Source organism: Muntiacus reevesi, chromosome X (genome assembly GCF_963930625.1).
Source record: "Muntiacus reevesi chromosome X, mMunRee1.1, whole genome shotgun sequence".
NCBI lineage: Eukaryota > Metazoa > Chordata > Mammalia > Artiodactyla > Cervidae > Muntiacus > Muntiacus reevesi.
The window spans coordinates 136,794,773-136,817,707 of record NC_089271.1 but is presented as its reverse complement, the minus strand read 5'-3'; the positions used below and the strand labels follow the sequence as shown (position 1 = coordinate 136,817,707).

Sequence of the window (22,935 nt, the reverse complement as noted above, 5' to 3'; positions counted from 1 at the left end):
TTAGTGGAACAAAATAGAAAGCCCAGAGATAAATCCACACACCTATGGACACCTTATCTTTGACAATGGAGGCAAGAATATACAATGGAGAAAAGACAATCTCTTTAACAAGTAGTGCTGGGAAAACTGGTCAACCACTTGTAAAAGAATGAAACTAGAACACTTTCTAACAGCATCCACAGAAATAAACTCAAAATAGATTAAAGATCTAAATGTAAGACCAGAAACTATAAAACTCCTAGAGAAAAACATAGGCAAAACGCTCTCTGACATAAATCATCACAGGATCCTATATGACACACCTCTCAGAGTAATGGAAATAAAAGCAAAAATAAACAAATGGAACCTCATTAAACTTAAAAGCTTTTGCACAACGAAGGAAACTATAAGCAAGATGAAAAGACAGCCTTCAGAATGGGAGAAAATAATATCAAATGAAGCAACTGATGAAGAATTAATCTTAAAAATATACAAGCAACTCCTCCAGCTCAATTCCAGAAAAATAAGCGACCCAATCAAAAAATGGGCCAAAGAACTAAACAGACATTTCTCCAAAGAAGACATACAGATGGCTAACAAACACAGTAAAAGATGTTCAACATCACTCATTATCAGAGGAATGCAAATCAAAACCACAATGAGGTACCATTTCACTCCCATCAGAATGGCTGCTATCAAAAAGTCTGTAAACAACAAATGCTGGAGAGGGTGCAGAGAAAAAGGAACTCTCTTACACAGTTGGTGGGAATGAAAACTAGTACAGCCACATGGAGAACAGTGTGGAGATTCCTTTAAAAACTGGAAACAGAACTGCCATATGACCCAGCAATCCCACTGCTGGGAATACACACCAAGTAAGCCAGAATTGAAAGAGACACATGTACCCCCGATGTTCACTGTAGCACTGTTTCCAATAGCCAGGACATGGAAGCAATCTAGAACATTACTTTGCTAGTGTGTGACATGATTGTAATTGTGCAGTAGTTTGAACACCCTTTAGCATTGCCTCAGGTGGTGGTTAGCATTTGTTGAATAGGAAAGAAATTTTAAATCAAGGTATGTACATCATTTTATTAGAACATATTGCTATAGAACACTTAATAGACTACAGAGTAGTATCAATATAATTCTTATATGCCCTGGGAAGCCAAAAAAAAAAAAATTCTTATTACTCGCTTTATGGAAATATTCACTGCATTGTAGTGATCTGGAATGGAACCTGCAATATCTCCTAGGTATGGTTGTATTCCATAGTCTAGAGGTTGTATTGTTCATTCTCTTTACCACAATTTAATAAGTCCAGAAATCAACACATGAAGACAGAACCTCAAACTTAAACACGTACAAAAACTTTGTTAAATAAACCCTGAATCAAGGTGAAAAACAAATCATAAATGATAAATCATTTACAAATGATAAAGGTAGGGGTGATTTATATCAATATGTCAGTTGAAATCACAGAATAGTATTTTCTTACCCCTTTAATTATTTACACCAGAGGTTGAATACTATGAACTAAGTATTGATCTTCATAATCTAGTGAAAGAGTAATAAAATGACATAAAAAATTAAGAGACAGATAAACTGTGTAATCAAATATATGATAATATTAAATAGTGAAAAACAGGTAAATAATGCCAAAGTATACTTATGAAGAGTAAACATGATGGTGTAAGGAAATAGTCATTTAATAAAACTGTTTACCTCTTCAATGTTACCAAAATTTATAATGGACGTAAAATTTTCAAGCCATGACCTTTATAAGTTCTTTGTAAGTATATGTACTGTTCCACTTGAAACATACTTTTTTTTTTTTTTTCATTCCTATCATCAGTCAGTCTGATGTCCTGACAGTAGGTGGCCATTTTCTTTTTTAGGTAGTGTGAAAGTAGAGCATAGTTTTTTGTTTCAGAAACAAAAATCCAATTTCCAACACAAGGCACACTGTTGCCAGTAGACAGCAGCCCTCATGTCACCTCTATAGCTTAAGTTTCATGGAATTAAGTTTGTTTTAGCTGCTTTTAAACTTTAACACACTGTGTTCCTCATTCTCACCTCTATTAATAAAAAAAAATAGATGAAATTAATAAGCTGACACCTCCAAGACCTCTTCAAAAACATGTCACTGAGAAACTGTTAGAAAAAAACATTTTATGTAAATTAATACTTATAAAATGTCTCATTTTGGCTTTATGTTTTTTTCCGCTTCTCTATTGAGGAACATTAGATAGGATTTTCACTCAGTATACAATTGGTACAATATACAAGCCATTTATTTGGTTCTCACTGAATATTCATTCTTTAGTTCCAACTGGAGGGTCGACAAATGAGGTATACCTCTTTAGATCTTAAAACAGGATATTTCCCCAGAACTTAATATTCAGTTCTAGTTGTTGGTTCAGTCCTACTTGGTGATTATTTCACATTTTGCCTCTCTATTTGAGTCTATAATACCTCCTCCATCATCTTCAGATTTCCCTATGAAGCCACCAGAAGAGAATATTTATAAGCTCCTTCTGTCACATCCGCATATCTGCTTGCATTTGTGCCCATTGTTCCTTCTTTTAGCACAAACTGTCAGTGCATCTCCATAGCTCAGCTCCTCAGTTTACATACTAAATTTCATTCCCTCTTCCCTGTTTAAAGAGATAAATCCAACATCTATCACCTTCACATCAGTGTTTCCTTCTCTAATGGGTTACCCCCATCAGCATACATACTTATACATTTAGTGTATAACTTGTGTCCAATTTGGTGATAGAATCTGTGAGAATATCTTTACTCCAGTAAAAGATGTACCTCTTTGCCTTGGAAGATCTATTTGACAAATCATTACTGGCCATTCTTTATTTTTTTGCATAGTGCTCTCCTCTTTCTAGTGGGGTAAGCACAATAAGTATTAACACTGTCTTCATAAGCATCTTTTCATTTTCTTTTATCATCATCATCAATCACCATCATAGAAGCAGCTAGCATTAAGGGGGCATTTATAATATGCTAAGTGCTACATGTGTTAATACAGTATCTCATGTAATCTTACAAAACCTCCACAGGCAGTACGTATTATCGCAAGATGATGTTCATAGAAGTTATGAGATTCACCTGAAAAGGTAGAGTCAAAATTTGAATTAAGGTCAATCTGACTCCAAAACCTTTCTCATTCATTTATTTCAAAGGAAGAAACTGAGGCTCAGATTTTATGTAACTTTATCATGGTGAATAAGCGATAGTCTTTCAACTCTTTTTCCCTACTAGTATGAAATGATGATCAGTGTCATAGGAGAAAAGTGTGGGATAAAAATAAATGATGGAATCAAATAGTAGTGGTAAAACCAGGTTCTCATCCTTGTAAGAATTGTGCTTTATTATTTTACCAAAAAGTATTAGGTGAGAATAAAGTAAAACTTATTAGATGAAGTCTTATCTTTAGGTACACATTATTCATCACTAAGTGCTTGCAACTACTTTGAGAAATTGTCATCGAACTTCGGTCATTTAAATGAAATTAATGCTTTCTCTTTTTAAGTGACAATTTAACCTTTGGAAATGTCAGGCACTATTGTAGGTTGAAAGAAAATCCCAGTAGTTACCTAGAGAAAGACAGTTAGATTGTTGGGTTGGTTTCACACTTACTCAAACATCATGAGTTTCCTACGGCATGTCCAATGGATTAATCCAGGCAATTAAGTTATGGATGCCATATCTTAATGGAATCTATTATTGAAACGTTTAAACTCTTTAGAGAAGTATGCTGCCTTTTTTTTTTTTTTTTAGTTCTCCCAGTTTTTTGCTACCAACCCATCTCCCTCCAAGCTCATGCATGCATGCTCAGTCATGTAACCCCAGGGACTGCAGCCCGCCAGGCTCTTCTGTCCATGGACTTTTCCAGGCAAGAATACTGGAGTGGGTTGCTATTTCCTTCTCCAGTATGCTGCCTTTTAACAATAGGCTCTACCTTTTTGTTGAAATTGCTAATATATCTGAGTTAAATAATGTAGTAGATCCTTTCTATAACTTTACGTTGCTTCCAACCCTTACTCCATTTTCCCAGCTTCCAAAAGGAACATATCAGTAACAACATCCACATCCCATGATTTCAGTGATTTTATTTTTAGCCACAGGTGTTGGTATTGTGTGTCCCCTCCTCCCACCGCACCCTGCCGTAGCCACACACACACACACACACCAAATCCCTGCCGATCTTAAAGCTTTCAGGAAAAGCAATGTCTGCGACCGTACCCCCTGCCTCCTCAGAAATAGGGGAAGGCTGCCTTTAGTTTTAAGTATGACTTCTAAACAGTGAAAGGATTTCCTGATTGAAAGTGAGAAATCTTAACATATAAAAAACATAAAAAGGGCCTGGAGCCTTGAGCTCGTGTCTCTCCTGTCAATATTTTGATTTGTGTATTCTTAGCCCCTAGGTATCCTCCATCAACTCCTAGTATGTGAGCTATTTCTCCGTATTCTTTCTCACTGTGACCTCAGGTCAGGCTACTTTTAGTTGTTGATAGGAGTTAGTGTCTAGCCATCCTGTACACTTGGAACAGCTGAAGAGGGATGAAAATTATCATTTGCTATAAATGAAAGAATGCTTAGAGATGTGTTAGAAGGAGTTAAGTGTGCCAAAGTAGTAATGAATATACCTTTCTTCTCTTTGTGAATTTATTCCCTATCATCAATTACATAAGTATTCCCACTGCCTCCACTTTAGGAGGAAAATATTGAGTCAAAAGAAAGAGACATTATTTGCCTAAACTCTGTGTTCCCAGTCTTACCTAAGAGTTTTTATGAACATAAATATGGAAAAGATAGTTATTGAATATATTTTCAACAGTGCCACCGAAATGTTAGGTATTCATATAATACTGGCATTGTGCCTGCTGGCCTATCAGTTCAATGGACACTTGTCCACTTCAAAAAGATATTTTAAGAATAAATGTGCTTTTTTGATGAATCTAGCCAATTACTACTACTCTCCTCTCTGACTTGATAGTATTAGAGCCCTGGAGAAAGAGATAATTATTATCACAAACCTAATACTTTCCATTTTCTGAATTGAAGCAAAACCCATTGAATTTGCAGAGAATGTCCCTGAAGCAAAAAAAGTGACAGCTGGGCCCTCTTTGGTAATGGGTCTGCAGTACTGAAAAACAAAATCCAGCATTTAAATTGCATAAGTGAGTGACTAATAGGGCTTGATATCTCTCAGAGTACAGAAGTCATTCGTCAATAGTGAATTTTTTATCATGATGAGAGTAGCTTGTGAGAAGAATTCCAGGGCTCTGTTTTTTAAACTGTGCCTCTTGTGTTCATTTACATCTCTTCAACAAGCCAGGAAATAAGTAAAGAATAAGAAATGAATCAAGTATCTATATCATCTATCAGAATGAATATCTATATTTGAATGCTTTAAAATGAACAACTTTCCAGGCATTTAGGCATTATTTTTAGGTATGGGTAAATGCAACAGTTGTCTTAAATGTTTCAAAACTCTTGTCAAAAACTTTTTTGTTGTTGTTGCAATCTCACTGTTATACTTTAATTACTAAGTTCTCAAATTTGAGTATGTATCAAAATTAACTGGAGGGCTTAACACAGATTACTAGGCCTCAAGGTTCAGAGTTTTTGATTTAATGGCTCTAGAGAGGAACCATGTATTTGCATTTCTAGTAAGTTCCCAAGTGACTCTGTGGCCTCTGGACCAAGGTCCTCCAAGGACCACACTTGGAAAATTACTGGATTAAAAGAAAACATCATTTATACTAATGGGTATAGTAATGGTAAGTAATTGTCTAACATATCACCATACTTTCAAATGACTCATGGCCAAATATGCCTTTTCATGTGTCCCCCTGAATATGTCTGTATCGTAGAAACCAGGAGATTATTGGCACCTTTTAGAGATGAGAAACTGAGGCCTGGTTTATTTGTGGAGAAATTATAGAATATGATAGCGTCTCTTGTTTAAGTCCTGCCCCCTTGGTTTAGCTCCCAACCTCCCAACACATGCAAGTCCAGTCTTTTGCAAGGAAAGGCTTTATCAAGTGGGGGTAGTTATTGCAACAGGGAGCCATTCAAAAACCAAGCCAAGGAAAGTGTGTAAGTAGAGACTGTTGGATACATGGCTGGGAAAGAGGAACAGGAGTTTCTAAAACCTGCTAGAGGAATCTTGAAGCTTAACAAATTACATGAAATGTTGCAATAACAGGAAAATAGAAGCAGGAAATATTTGCACGTGGGGCAGAAATCTGAGCCTGAGATGGATCAAAGAAGTTCAAGTGTGCAAAGTTCACATAAGTTTAGAGACTAGATGTCCTTGTCACAACAGCCTAAAGTTATGTCAAGCACAAAGGTTGATTATCCTTGTCATTTCTCAACTGAATGGGATATCCTTTTAAGTAAAAGTTCTAATTTACTATTTAATCTTCTATTTTATATGAAGACTTATTATGATTTCTACTTGTGAGTAAGGACCTACTTGAGTCATAAATTTGGAGAAAGCAATGTTACACATCGGATGCTTTTCCTTTTGTTATATAAAAACAGTTTTCCAGAAGAAAAATCTATTGATTGTCTATCAGCAAGTCAAATTCTCACCTGGCCTTTCCTTTAAGAACATTTTTTAATATAAAACAAGACAAGAGGTAGTAAGAGAGAAATAGTTTTGGTCAAACCATGTATTTGAGAAACTTTTCCTGTAGACCTAGACTAAATTACCTGGCAGTCATTATCACTTTTGATAAAAGTTTTCAGGAAAAGCAACTTCTACATATAAAATTATATGTGTTTGTCTATTACTCTTTATATCAATTATTCTATGGCTATTTGCCTAGAGTTTTATAGAGTGGTCTCAAATAGGACACATTAAGATGTCAGAGCTAAAAGAAGAGCTAAATTCTCTAAATCGACTGGGGAAAGTGAACATCCATGACCTCCAAATGGCCCAAATTCTGATGATAGCTTCAGTTTGACAGTTCCCCCAATGGATTTGGCCATGGTCATCAGCATCCATCATGTCAGCACTCAAATGAACATACTAGCAATGTTGCAGTCTGGTTCATGCACTATCTATAGACACAGCCTGGATACCTTTCCTCATCTAATGAACTAATCAGACACATCACCTCTGTCACATTTGGACCTCAACCCCTTTGTGATATTGTCAAAAAAAGTAACCAAAAAAAATGCAAAGAAACTGAAAAAGCAAGTAAATGCTCTGGTAAGATAACGATTCAATGCAATTCTGACATAATTGCAACTATTTCCTTTGGGCCAGTTCTATTTACTTTTTAGCATTAAGTGTATCTTGCATGATGTATCATTTTCCAGAACAATATCAATAAAGAAATGAATACTGAAGTAGAAGAATTGTTTTCCTAAATAAGTTAGTACTAAGGTACTAAGAAAGCCAAGGTCCAACTAAGTATTCTGTGATTGCCATTGTCATGAGCAAAGATATTGAACATTTACCTCTGTAAATTACTGAACTAGGCATAGGGGATACAGAGCATTACAAGATATGTACATACAATCATTACAAGTAATCCAATAAATATCTATGTATAGGAGTGTCAAGTTCACAGTACAGACAATAAATGTTACTAGAATTCTGAGGTCATAGAGATTATTGGGTTGGCTCAATATTTCTGGGAATAGTTAGGGCATATTTTTTTTTTTTTATTAGTTGGAGGCTAATTACTTCACAACATTGCAGTGGGTTTTGTCATACATTGACATGAATCAGCCATGGAGTTACATGTATTCCCCATCCCGATCCCCCATCCCACCTCCCTCTCCACCCAATTCCTCTGGGTCTTCCCAGTGCACCAGGCACGAGCACTTGTCTCATGCATCCCACCTGGGCTGGTGATCTCTTTCACTATAGATAATATACATGCTGTTCTTTTGAAACATCCCACCCTCACCTTCTCCCACAGAGTTCACAAGTCTGTTCTGTGCTTCTGTGTCTCTTTTTCTGTTTTGCATATAGGGTTATCATTACCATCTTTCTAAATTCCATATATATGTGTTAGTATGCTGTAATGTTCTTTATCTTTCTGGCTTACTTCACTCTGTATAATGGGCTCCAGTTTCATCCATCTCATTAGAACTGATTCAAATGAATTCTTTTTAACGACTGAGTAATATTCCGTGGTGTATATGTCCCACAGCTTCCTTATCCATTCGTCTGCTGATGGGCATCTAGGTTGTCTCCATGTCCTGGCTATTATAAACAGTGCTGCGATGAACATTGGGGTGCATGTGTCTCTTTCAGATCTGGTTTCCTCAGTGTGTATGCCCAGAAGTGGGATTGCTGGGTCATATGGCAGTTCTATTTCCAGTTTTTAAAGAAATCTCCACACTGTTTTCCACAGTGGCTGTACTAGTTTGCATTCCCACCAACAGTGTAAGAGGGTTCCCATTTCTCCACACCCTCTCCAGCATTTATTGCTTGTAGACTTTTGGATAGCAGCCATCCTGACTGGCATGTAATGGTACCTCATTGTGGTTTTGATGTGCATTTCTCTGATAATGAGTGATGCTGAGCATCTTTTCATGTGTTTGTTAGCCATCTGTATGTCTTCTTTGGAGAAATGTTTGTTTAGTTCTTTGGCCCATTTTTTGATTGGGTCATTTATTTTTCTGGAATTGAGCTGCAGGAGTTGCTTGTATATTATATTTAAAGAACATATGTTACTTAGGAAAGTTGATGATAAGTAGAGAGAATAAGGACAATGAGAGACATGTTTTGAACCAACACACCTAAAGAGAAGCATTGATATAATAGAATTGTGGGAGAGGAGGTAAAAATATGTTAACTTTTATATGGCCATACTATTGTCTACTCCTGTGATTTTGATCAACTCCATATCATTAGAGGTTGATAGCATGAAGTATCTGATAAGAACATAAGCAGTAACATTAAGTTCTGGTTCTTTAATTACTAGATGAGTGACCCAACCTTCCTCTGCCTCTATTTTCTGAAACAAAACACACACACATACACACACACACACACTGACAGCAACAACAAGCAAATAATAACACCTATCACTTAGAGCTATTGTGAGGATTAAATTATATATATCTATATATATCTATATCTATCTATCTATCTATATATATATATACCATACCTACTGTATTATGAGCTTAACTTGATACATCTTTCTCTGTAAATACTTGCCATTGGCTGCTAACAGTAGAGATAATAGATTTGTGAAATGTATCTCACCACAAGAAAAAACAACTCAAAATACCTAATTTTATATAACAGGGATTCAGTAGTCATTATCTTTGCTTCTAAAGAGTAGCCTTATACCACTGGAGAAGGAGAAAAGCCATTTTCAATTTTGATATCTTTTGCAACTTAATTCTCATATCTCTTAACCATTATTATTATTTTTTAAGTTCAAAAAATTCCATTTCATAACATGCAAAAGCTCAGGGCTGAAAGAAGCCTGAAGTATTTTTATACACTATCCATCTTTGAACAGTTTTAACCACTTGTTTCCATTTTGAGAAATATGGCAGTGTGAGTGCCCCTGTGGAAAGTAAACATCGGTAACCCATTCTTCTTCATCTGCAGTTGAATTTCATTTGAACTGAACCTAATTTTATAAAACTAAGAACCATGCCAGAGTTACTCCACATGACTGGCAGTGCATATATTTGTGAGAGTTTAATTTTACTTATCTAATGAGAGCATGGACTAGTAGTGCAAATTAAATGAAGCTTTATAAATACACTGTTTTCTTGGACCTCCCTGCCTCTGCACAGTATGTTTTACCTCTATTAAAATGATCTATCCTCCAACATGTCCCAACTATTCACCTGACAATTCTCTATTCCTTTAAGCACCATCTGATTATTTCAGACCAACTTAGATTCTGTTCTTTCGGAACGTTCATTGCACTTTCTGTATATTTAGGTATATTGATGTTGTGTTTAGACTTTGTAGGCTGCATATTAAATTGATTCAATTTCTGTACCCTCCTTAAGAAATGATCTCTTGAAATGCTAAGTCATCTTTGCATGCTGGCACCTCATAGAATTCATGCATGAGTCTTAAGTCACTTCAGTCATGACTGACTCTGTGACCCTATGGACTGTAGCCTACCAGGCTCCTCTGTTCATGGGATTCTCTTGGCAAGAATACTGGGTGGGTTGCCATGCCCTCCTCCAGGGGATCTTTCGAACCCAGTGAACATATTCGCATCTCTTATGTCTCCTGTTTTGGCAGGCAGTTTCTTTACTACTAGCATTACCTGAGAAGGCATTGAATATAATAAATATTTAATATGTTTGATGAAGGCTTCCCTGTTGGCTCAATTGGTAAAGAATCTGCCTAGTAGTGCAAGAGACATGAGTTGAATCCCTGGATCGGGAAGATCCCCTGGAGATGGGCATGGCAACCCACTCCAGTCTTCTTGCCATGGACTGAGGAACCTGGCTGGCTACAGACCATTGGGTCTTAAAGAGTCAGACACAACTGAAGCGACTGAGCATGCATGTATGTTTGATGAATGAATGAATGACTAGAATCAAAGTCATTTTATTTCTCAGAGGTTGTCACTTTGCTCTCTGCCATTGCTGTCACCTCTCATTCTATGATCTGACAAATTCATTAAAATAAGGAATAAAGTTGGAGACAGAGCAGGTAGATGGCTTAACAATCCCATGTCACAACTAAAGGTAGAGCTCAAACTGTATATCCTACTATTACTGGGTTAGAGCATCTCCATATATGGACCACATAGTGAAAATGGGGTGAAGAGGTCCCCTGGTACTTCATATGGCCGTCCTCAGCATTAAAGCTCTTTATCATGGATATGAAAATTCTTCCTATTTGAATACCTCACTGGAATGAGAACCAAACATCCACTGTCTTCTTGGTATAGTCATGTCACAACAGCATATACCGAGAAAGAAGGGACAAAGCAAACACACAATGGTTTTCTTCCTCATTAAATATATTTTCGCTATGGTTTCATCTTACCCAGAATCAAAATTTGCTCTGTGTAATGAGGAGCATGCTATTAAATTCCTGCAAAGTTGTGGAATGGTTTCTTACTGCAATGACTACTTCAGTAATCACTAGCTGCTGATAGTGAATACACCCAAAATGGGCTATACAGAAACACAATAGAAGGGACATTGATGTGGCAAAATAGAAAGATAATTTTAATTGCTATGGGGTTTCACATTTATTGTCAGAAAAATAAAGTTTCCCAGTTGACTGAAGAGCAGATCCTTCCATTTAAATATTCTCTAGTCCTGGGAGTTATTAAAAACTTAACTTCTATTTTTTTTTTCCTTCTCTCACAGCTTCCTTGTAAGGTAGGAAGAATAGGTAGCATTATTCCTTGGATAAACATGTTTTTCTTCCCAAAGGGACTAATGTTGAATCTTTGTAGAGAGTTTCTGGAATGTTTCTCTTATTCCACAGTTTTAAAACAGCCCTCAAGGATTTTAAAAGGAAAATAGAAATCCACAGGACTGCTTTTCAAAATGGCTGTACATATTAAAGTGATAGATAGTGCAGGTTAAAGCTGTCTACAGGAGACATGGTAAAGCTGGAAATGTATTTAAGGGAAGCCCAAGATAGAAGAGAAAGCCTTGGAAGAGGCAAATAGTAATAGCTCTAAATTGAGAATCCAAGCACTTAAAACAAGCAAAATGGAAATAGCACTCAGGGAGGGCCTATCAAGTACCAAAGTCTGTGCTAAATATTTTACATACCTGTGAATTGGGTCGTCATGTACCCATTTTTTAGTTAAGAAACTGAGAGCTGGAGAAGTGAAAAAATTTACCAGATCTTATAAATCTTATGTGTCATTGTCCAAGACTCAAACTCAGATCTGTATGAAATTAAGAGAGTCTTATAGTAAGCCAATGAAAGTCCCTGGGACTCTAGGAAAGTGTTAACAATTAATTCTGAGCAAAAGTGTTTAATAATGCTTGTTCTTATCACTAAATATAGTATTATGTTGCTTCATATAATGTATTCATTTCATGGTTTAGCATAAGCCTTTAGCCTTTTGGTTGCTGATGTTTTTCTAGGTTTTAATTAAGCCACGTTATTTGTCCGATTTGTGTATATGATAGTATAGTACATTTTAATAGACAAGAAGAGTTTAGACATCGGATACTGCTGAAGGAGATAAAAGAATTAGTGGTTGTCTATAAGTGGAACCAGGTCTCTTTATTGGGAAACCTTCTTTTCTTTTTGCACTTACAAAACTGTGGCACTGAGCAATCTACCAGTGCCTGAGATCAGGTATTAGAGGGCCATTAGGTGATCAAGAGGGGCTTCCCAGGTGGCTCAGTTGGTAAAGAATCTGCCTGCAATGCAGGAGACACAAGCAGATGCAAGTTCCATCCCTGTGTCAGGAAGATCCCCTGGAGGAGGGCATGGCAAACCACTCCAGTATTCTTGCTTAGAGAATCCCATTGACAGAGGAGCCTGGTGGGCTATGATCCATAGGGTTGCAAAAAGTCAGATACGACTGAAGTGACTGAGCACATATGCAGGTGATCAAGAAACTGAGGCACAGAATAATGAAGCAATTTGTCTGAGATGACACCTTGAGTTTAGACTTATTCCTGAGATTAGATCTAGAGTCTCTTTTCTCCCATTCCTGTCTTTATTTTGGCACATGATTTCTTCCCATCCCTCCATTGTTCTCTAGAGATATTAAAAAGAAATCTTTCATTCATAGGCAGGGACCTAACTTTTCATCTGAGCTTGTTGCCTTGCTCTGCATCTGAGTCTGTTTAACATAAAGTTGATCGCAGATTATTTTTCATTAAAGTTTTTGAAAAGGGCAGTTACTGACCTCCTGCTCCTGCCAGAACAATGTCTTATGATGTATTATGGGAATGACATTCCATTGATTGGGCAGCAGGCTCTCACTGGACCTCTTTGCAGAAGAAGCAAGAATGTCAAGAAGCCTTCAAGGAAAGTATGACAGAAACAATCTATTCTTTCAGAAGAATGAATATCCATATTTGCTGTTCATTGGTATTTTTACATGAGATGTTTGTTTGGCAGAGGGAAGAGGACACAAATATGAAAGGTCATTTTAAAACATTAATGAATATTTTTGAGAGGATTACATTCAGAGTCGGATATAAAACATAGTAAAGGCCAAGTTAGTGCCCTCAAGGAGCTAAGCATCTAGAAGAGAAAATTGTTTCCAAGAATAATATTTACTTAAATAAGGATTTCAGGCCTAGAAATGAATTTCTTTTCCAACTATCTCAGACTCATTCCTATCTGACTTGGGATATTATTACATCACAAGCCATCCTGGTTCCATTTTTGAGCAGTTCTAGTTATTAAGTGTGTATTCTATTGATGTGAAATCTATTTATAATTTTAATCTATTCCTGACCTCTTTCCTCTAGATGTACACAAAATATATCTTCTATTTTTATTCATATCTATGAAGACTCCAGTCATGTACTCTTCTAAGCTTTTTCCAAAGCTAACCTCCCTCAATTTTTCTCTAGTGGCAAGATTTATTATCATTTACCATTTTATTCATTCTTCTCTGAATATAGTTCTAGTATGTCAAGAGGATTTTTAAAAATATATAACTCAGAACTTTAAACCTTGCATTCTGACCCATTCTGACCAGGTAAAGAAGGCTCATTACTTCCATGGTTCTGGACATCATCTTTCCATTGGTGCAGCCTTACATAACCATTATTTTTTGCATGCCACTTCCTACTGCTATTTTATATGAGCTTAGAGTTATTTTATTTTACACACATAGTTGGTAAAACAGCATACCTTATACATTTCATTATTTAAACCTAAGGCAGAACTTCACATTTATCATTTGCATTTCATAGTGTTGATTTCAGAAATTGTTAGTTACAGACTTTACAGATGTAAGGATACAGTCAAACTGAAGTGATAAAGATCTATGTATGTTACCTTCACTACTGGTGGTGTTTTGTAAGTTTCCATGAGTTAGTGAGGGAAAAGAAAACTGTCTAGTTGTTGCAGTGGCATTAGTACCCAAAGGTCAATGGACATCTCCTCAGAAGTGAGATGCTCTTTACATGGGTGTTTCAGTATAATGCTGACTTACCAATTCTCTCTGCTTCCACTGATCCTGCAGCTCCTAACTTGCTTCCCCTCTGTTCTCACCTTTAGAGTCTTCCACATGATGGTATTTTGCCAATTATCATGTGATATAAAGAGTCTTTATTGTTTCATACTGTAATCCAAGTTACCCTATAGACTGATATCCACTTTTGGGGTTGCTGTCATTATCTCAGAGATCAGTATCAGATCAAACCAGTTACGGTTCAGTGCTGCATGCCCATGGGGCTAGATATTGTACCAAGGAATGCTCAGATGGGAGCTGTGGACCTGGAAGCCTTCAATATTCTGACACATTTTTGTCTAATAAACAATTCATCACATGTAAAACTTGAAATCTTTTGAATTTTAAGTATTCTCCTTTTTTATTCATTCAGAAATATATGTTTGTTATTTTAGTAAAAGTCAATTTGGTGGCAAGGAAAAGAAATGCAATAACTAAGAGGAAATTTATGTGAAGGGTATAGGGTTATTTTATGGAGAGTCAGTGATAGGAAGTGCATGTAGGCCCCATGAGAGACTTTACAAAACTGTAAACCTACCATAAACCATAACTCTCTCTTACTCTCTTTCTGGGGCTACATAGTTTCAGATATGTGCATCTGTTTTTTTATTCTCTTTCTCTCTCTTCAGACTGTCTACATTTAAATATGGACCTGGTGATGATATGGGGTTAAAATAATGTATTTAATACCCTTCCAAATTCAGCATATATAGCTGCATTATCCAGCTACTACAGCTTGCTCTTATTATCCAGCACCATCATTGGATTGATTTTCCTTGGGTTTGGTCCTGTGATGTCATAAAAGAAGAGTGAGGGCACATAATACAAACATGGCTGCCAGGAGCTGTCATGGGAGGGGAGTAGTTCTCAGAGAAGAGGCTGCATAGGAATCTCAATATGTACCAAATTCATTTTTTTCTTTTGCATTTAGAGAGTATTTTCCTTGATAAGACATTTCATCATAGCAGAGATATAGATAGCAAAGAAGCAGTTGAAAAGATGATCAACATTCTCAGTGATTAGAGAAATGGAAATTAAAACCATATACTGATACCTATTAGAATGGGGGATAACATGATGACAGTAATGTTGAGCAACTAGAACTGAATGCAAAATGAGAGTCACTTTGGAAAACAGTTGGGTAGTTTCTGATAAACATAGACTTACCATATGACTCAGCAATGCCACTTCAAAATATTTAACCAGTAGAAATGGAAACGTATGTCCTCATATAAGCTTGTACATGACTATACATGGCAGGTTAATTCATAATGGCCAAAAAACTAGAAATATACATTATATACAATATACAATATATATACAATATAGCCTCAAATATACATTAACTAGATTTATATGTATGTAAATATACATCTAAGGAATACTACTCAGCAGTAAAAAGGAAGAAACTTACTGAAATAAGCAATAACATAGATTAATCCCACAAGCATTATGTTAAGTGAAAGAAACCAGACTCAAAAAGGTTATAAATTCTATGATTCCATTTTTATGAGTATCTGAATAAAAGTGAAACTATGGCATGGAGAACAGAGCAGTGGCTACTAGGGGCTTGGGATGGAATGTATATTTCACTATAAATATGGAAAAGAGAGCCTTTCAAAGTGGTGGAAATACCCTTTATCTTGATTATTCATTTTTCACAATTTACAGAGCTATGTACCAAAAAAGGTTGAATTTTGCTTTATGTAAATTATGTCTCAATAAAAATGATTTAAGTAAAAATTGTACTGTCTTTGAGAAGGAAGGCAGAAGTAAAGCAAAAAATACTTTGTTTGAATTGTGTGCAGCTTAATAGAATGTCAGTCATTTGGGTCTCCTGTCTCTGATGTCCATAAATTTCACAGTTTACAATAAATGGAAACAGACCCTTGTAGCTTATTTCTTCTATTGGACAAAAAAAAAAAAAAGCAATATGTGTATGAGCTATTCTTAAAATCCATTAAAATGTTGTTAGGTGAACATTTTTATGTTTATGAACTGAAATGACATTTGTTTATTTTCTATTCACTGTATTGACATTTAGCATTGTTGAGCTTGATGGTACTGTCTATTTGCTTTTGAAATTCCATTGTAAACAAAGGAAAAGTAAAATGGAATAGGAAGTGTAATGTAATTTATAGGTACTATTCTATTGGCAGTAACCTATTTATTTATTTACTTTGGATACGGTTTCTCGTAGGAGAGCAAACATCTGGATATTTCAAAACAAGCAGAGGGTTGGGTTATAGCTATGGAGACAATTTTGGCAAAATAGAAGATAAGAACTAGTAGAAACATGAATTATAATCAGTTTATAGTTCAAATAAACAAGTTAATTATCTAGCTATCAGGTTATACATGCTAACATTTTTAAGAAGTCATTGATAAATATTAATTAAAAATTGGTACATTTTCACAAATGTGCAATTTCACAACTCTTATTTCATAAGAAAATAACATATTTCATAGGAAATTCATGCTTGCAAAAGTGGAATGCCAAATCTGTCACCACTTATAAAGGAGGAAATTTTTAAATATGTTTATATGATGGAGATTAATGAAGTAGAACAATGAAATAATGACCTTGGAAAGCGAAAAATAAATCAAAAGTTAATTTGGGAATTTACTATTTGTTCAGTGCATGTTGCAGGTATTCCTCTTTTTCACAAACAAGATTATCAGTAACTTGAGTATACCCATAGCAACATCCACTAGCTGGATGCTAAACAGAATGGGTGCTGAGTTCTTTAATTCGTTCATTTTCCCCCCCAAAATATTTATTGAGTATTTATTATGTGCTAGATGCTAGAGATAAAGCACTGAAAAAGATAAACATTTTTGTTCAGTCCATATTTTCACAGAACTTGTATTTAGCAATTACATACTTATTGATTGAACCAATATTTTTACCTTCATTGTTATAAAGTGAAAACCCATGTCACCACTACTCAAAATCCATGTCACCAAAACACTCAGAGCCTACTCAATTACAATCCTTTCTATCTATATCCTTCAAAATAACCATAAAGTTGATTTTTATAGAAATCGTTATCTTGCCTTTCTTTGTATTTTGATCATCCGGTTTTGTATTTCTAAGTGTTATGGTTAAATTTTACCTACTTTTGAAGTTTATATAAATTGAATTATTTATGATTTATGATTTTGTGTCTGACCTCTTTAACTCAATATCTATTATATGTGTAGGTGTGAATCATTTTCATTGCTATCTAGTATGATTCAGTATTTTTGCATGAATATCACTTTCTAGGTTTAAATGTTCTCAAGGTAAAATTAATTAATGCATTTATCTTGTTTTTTCCATATTACATGAATTTTATTTATTGTGAAACTTCACAGAAATGGAATCATACAGCATGTGCTTTTTGTGTCTGCTTTTATTTTTTTCCCCTCAGAATAATGCTGTTAGAATTAGTCCATGATGTTGTGTCTATTAACAGTTCATAATTTATAGATTTCTTACAATACTTGATAGTATCTCCCAGGTCACTGAGGTTCTGTTCTTCAGACTGCATAATTTTCATTAATGTATCTTCAATTATTTGAACAAAGTATTTATTTGTTCTGATTGAACAATTGATAATTTGGGTTTGCCTGGTGGCTCAGATATTAAAGAATCTTCTTGCAATGCAGGAGACCCAGATTTGATTCCTGAGTTGAGAAGATCCCCTTGAGAAGGGAATGGCTACCCACTCCAGTATTCTTGCCTGGAAAATTCCATGAACAGAGGAGCCTGGCGGGCTACAGTCTATGGGATAACAAAGAGTCGGACATGACTGAGCAACTAAAACTTTCACTTTCCATTTTTCAGTTGATAAATCATGATAAGATTTGTGTTAAAAAAAATATCATTCTGGCCACAGTGGAAATATTGCAAATATTGCAAATAAAATTACAAAAATGGGAGCCAGGGCAGTAGTCAGGACTGGGTTCTAGGAACAGATGGTATTTGCCAAAGCTAAGTTTCAGTAGGAATGGGGGAAGAGTAGACAGTTTATCAAATATTAAGGAGATAAAATGAAGCAATTTGACAACTGATTGGATGATGGTAATCAAGGATGAATCTCAGGTTTCTTTTTCTGGGTTAGTCCTTGTCCTCTGACAAGTAATTTGCCAGACTAAGAAATATTATTTGATTTTGGTTGTAGAGATGTCAAAGTCATCAATATATCAGTGATAACTGGAGTCAGAGAATTGTGTGAAATCACCCAAGAGAAGTGTGTGATGTGGGAAGAGGGCCAAACACAAGATTTCTAACTTAAAAGACTGAGCAAAGGAAGAAGCTAACAGAATTGATCAAAAAAGAAGTTGCTAGAGAAGTAGTTATTAAACCAGAAAAATGGTGCATTAGGCATCATCAGTGTTAAAAGTGGAAGTGAGGTCAAACAAAAATAAAAGGGATTATGTTATAATCCAAAATATAAGAACGTTGAGAGCCATGGTGTTAGAAATTGCAGTGAAGAGATATGGGAATCTCAGCAGATTGTTGTATGAGTAAACCAGTTTAGAATTCATTGAGAGATGAATGTGAGGTGATGTTGAAATAAGAAACTTTCAATTTTTAAAAGAACTTTGATGATGAAAGAGACAAAACAGGTAGCTAAAGTAATTGAAGTTAAAAGAAATTTTTAGTCTTAAAACTAGAAAGACATAATATCAGAATAAAGTTAATGTGTGAATTTAGCAATGTGTTCCAAATTATATCAGAATATGTATACTACTATAAAAAATCCACAAGAATTGAACAGTCTCTTCAAAGGTGAAAGAGGAGAGTGAAAAGCTGGCTTAAAACTCAACATTCAAAAAACAAAGATCATGGCATCTGGTTCCATCACTTCATGCCAAATAGAAGGAGAAAAAGTAGAAGTAGTGACCGATTTTCTTTTCTTGGACTGCAAAATCACTGTGGACAGTAACTGCAGCCATGAAATTAAAAGACACTTGCTCCTGGAAGGAAAGCTATGACAAACCTAGGCAGCATATTAAAAAGCAGAGACAGCATTTTGCCACCAAGGTCTGTGTAGTCAAACCTATGATTTTTCCAGTAGTCATGTGTAGATGTGAGAGTTGGACCATAAGAAAGGCTGAGTGTCTAAGAGTTGATGCTTTCAAATTTTGGCTTGAGAAGACTCTTGAGAGTCCCTTGGACAGCAAGGAGATCAAACCAGTTGGAAAAGAAATCAACTCTGAATATTTATTGGAAGGACTGATGCTGAAGCTGAAACTTCAATACTTTGGCCACCTGATGCGAAGAGCTGACTCTCTGGAAAAGACCCTGATGTTCGGAAAGATTGAAAGCAGGAGGAGAAGGGGCCGACAGAGGATGAGATGGCTGGATGGCATCACCGACTCAATGGACATGAGTTTGAGCAAGCTCTGGGAGTTGGTGAAGGACAGGGAAATCTGGTGTGCTGTAGTGCATGGGATTGCAAACAGTCGGACATGACTGAGTGACTGAACTGACTGTGATTTTATTTCACTTAGCATAATGACATGACATTGTGAGTAAACCAGAACAACAAATTTAAAAATCCGTTTTATTCCTATATTCTAGTAGTACATAAAATGTCTATTTACAAGAGCATCCAAATATACAATTTTTAAAATTTAGCAAAACATTTCCACTCAATAAACTATAAAACATTGCTAAAGATATTTAACCTAAGCAAATGGAGAAATGTAACATGTTTATGAATCAGAAACAATACTTTAAGATGGCATTTTTCCCTGAATTGATCTATAGATTAAGTGCAATCACCAAAACAACTCCAGTAGGCTTTTAAAAATTATATATCTGCAAACTGATTCTAAAATGTGTATGGAAATGCAAAGCTCCTACGGATAAGCACATAAATTGTTTTAAAGAAGAGGAAAGTGGGAGTACTTATGATATTTGATTATAAGACTATAAATCTGTATTAATCCAGACATTTTGGCATTACTGAAATGACAGACATAAAGACATATAGTTCAGTGGTACAGAACAGAACGTCCCAAAATAAATCCACACATATTTTATCAATTTTGACAAAGCTGCCAAGGCAATTCAATGGTTAAAGGAAGTCTTTTCAACAAATGGTACTGATTCAACTGGACATGCATATGGAAATAAATGAACACAGACATTTACCTTATACCACATGCAACAATCATATCTAGATGCAATGCCTAAAACTATTAAATGTCTAGGGAAAAATATAGGAGAAAAACTTTGTGATATTCATGTAGGTGAAGGATTCTTTGGCATCACACACACACACACACACACACACACACACACACACACACACTATAGTTTATAGCCCTCTGCATTGCCTTTGATTTTTACTTACTTTTTGAAACCTTAAATTTTGACACTTTTTGTGAAAAACAGTATTCATATCACTGAGTCAAGTTTTCATACTTCATTTTTATTCTTATCTTTTACTTGCAATTTTTTTCTGAATCCCATTACCTTGAGGTCATGTAAAGTATTATCCACTGTGTTTCACTTAAGTGACCCACAATTCAACATATATCCATTTTATAGGTTATGAAGGTAAAATAAAAAGAAGTGCTGACTGAACAAAACCTACAAAAAACTTCATTCTATCAAAGATCAAGTAAAGTTTAATGGACAGATTTGGCTGTCTTCCTCTAATCTGGTTGAGATCAATCAGGCAAAATTTGTATTTGATTTCAATTTAATTCCAATTAGACTTGTAATCACATTTGGAATCATAGTGCTTTCATGAGGAGGATAGATTGGCATGATGTTAAGAGGAATCGGGTGGAGAGGGAGGTGGGAGGGGGGATCGGGATGGGGAGTACATGTAAATCCATGGCTGATTCATGTCAATGTATGACAAAATCCACTACAATATTGTAAAGTAATTAGCCTCCAACTAATAAAAATAAATGAAAAACTAAATAAATAAACAATGAACAGTTATACGGCTAAAAAAAAGCATCTGGTCGTATAATTCATTTTTAAATATTAAATATGTATTTATTTTGCAGGATGAAGTTCATTTTCACCTTGTGTTTTCAAGATCTTATTTGCTGAGATTTAAATTTCATTCAGGGATAGGAAAAGAAGAGCTGAAGCCTGGTATTTTATAGATTTCTATAAAAGGTGCAAAAAAAATATATTGTTTCTTTAATGTGGACATTTCCTAGACCCACTCTAGACCTTTGTACTCTTTCATTTAAGACCTTACCTATGGCAAATGAATACTTACCCTTGCTTCCTAGAGCTGTGACAGCCTCTAGGAAGTAGTGGTGAAATGGATTGTACTTTCTAGGAACTCTGTTCCTGTATTTGGCTTGTACCAAATCACTGTACCAATCCTGATGAGTTTGAAGAGATTTAAACACAAGACAGGATGTTTCTCTGATACATGGAAGTGAAGGAAGAAGCCCCTGAACAAATGGGAAAAATGCAACTTTTCCTAAACAGATAGAGGTAGGAACCTAGACGGTCATTAGCAGTTAATACCAAACATTTGATCTGGATTTGCTATGGCCTACAATGTTTATCCAAATACCTAATAATGGCTCAAATTTATAAGTAATAATAAACATATTCATCTGGATAGGGTTACATTGCCATTAGAATGGCAATTTAAAAAAAAAAAGGAAAAAATTCAGGGTTAGCAAGGATGTGGAGGAATTTGAACCTTCTTGCTTTGCTGGTGAGAATGTAAAATGGCAAAGCTGTTGTGAAAAGCAGTTGGGTGGTTTCTCAAAATATTAAACCTAAAATTACCATATGGTCCAGAAATTCTATTCTTAGATTTATACTCAAAAGAAGTGTAAACAGGTGTTAAAAAAAAATCCTTTACAGGTATGTTCTTTTTTTTTTTTCATTTATTTTTGTTAGTTGGAGGCTATTTATGTTACAATATTGTAGTGGGTTTTGTCATACATTGACATGAATCAGCCATGGAGTTACATGTATTCCCCATCCCGATCCCCCCTCCCACCTCCCTCTCTACCCGATCTCTCTGAATCTTCCCAGTGCACCAGGCCCGAGCACTTGTCTCATGCATCCAACCTGGGCAGGTATGTTCTTAGTAGCACTAGTCACAATAGCCAAAAACTGGAAACAACCCAAATGTCAATCAACAAATGAACAGATCTTTAAAGTGTGGTAAATATGTGCAATGGAATATGACTTAGCCATAAAATATAATTAAATTCTGATAACTTGAAAACATTGTGCTCATTTAAAGAAGCCAGGCACAGAAGACTATCTATTGTATGGCTTACTTTATATGAAATGTCAAGAATAGGCCAATCTGTAAATATAGAAACTAGATTAGTGCTTGCCTAGGGCTAGAGGTTGGCAGGGGGAGGGAGTGACTGCTTAATGGGTACAGATTTCTTTTCTTTCATATTCTTTTAGAATATGTTGATTTTAATGATGGCTGTAGTACTCTGTAAATATACCATTGTATTGTATACTTTAAATGTGTGAATTATGTGGTATGTTAATTATAACTCAAGACAGGAAGGGAGGGGAAGAAAGAGAAGGAATTAGTTAACATAAAGTTGGCCCTTGGCTGGTGTCTGAGACTTGACTGGTAAACATTTCCTTATACTGATAAAAGTAATTCCCTAAATAAGTATGGTTCATTATACGTAGACTTGCAAATTATAATTCTTTCTCGGAATCTGGAATTTTACTATGTGCTAGGCAGGGGCTACCTAAGTGATCAGTTCCCAGTAAAAATCTGGACACTGTGTTTGTTTACCTGGACAGAAACATCACATACGTATTGTTGAATTTTCATTGCTGGGGGTAGCACTCTGTGTG

At 35.5% G+C, this 22,935-nt stretch overlaps 1 long non-coding RNA gene across 1 annotated transcript in view; it reads left to right on the top strand.

Moving 5' to 3' along the window:
- LOC136153491 (uncharacterized) overlaps positions 1–22,424 on the top strand; it is a 301,004-nt gene extending 278,580 nt beyond the window's left edge. Inside the window, exons 4-5 of the long non-coding RNA XR_010660410.1 lie at positions 20,668–20,740; positions 21,138–22,424. This is a non-coding gene — a long non-coding RNA (uncharacterized lncRNA). The remainder of the gene's footprint in view (positions 1–20,667; positions 20,741–21,137) is intronic.
- The last annotated feature ends 511 nt before the right edge of the window (positions 22,425–22,935 follow it).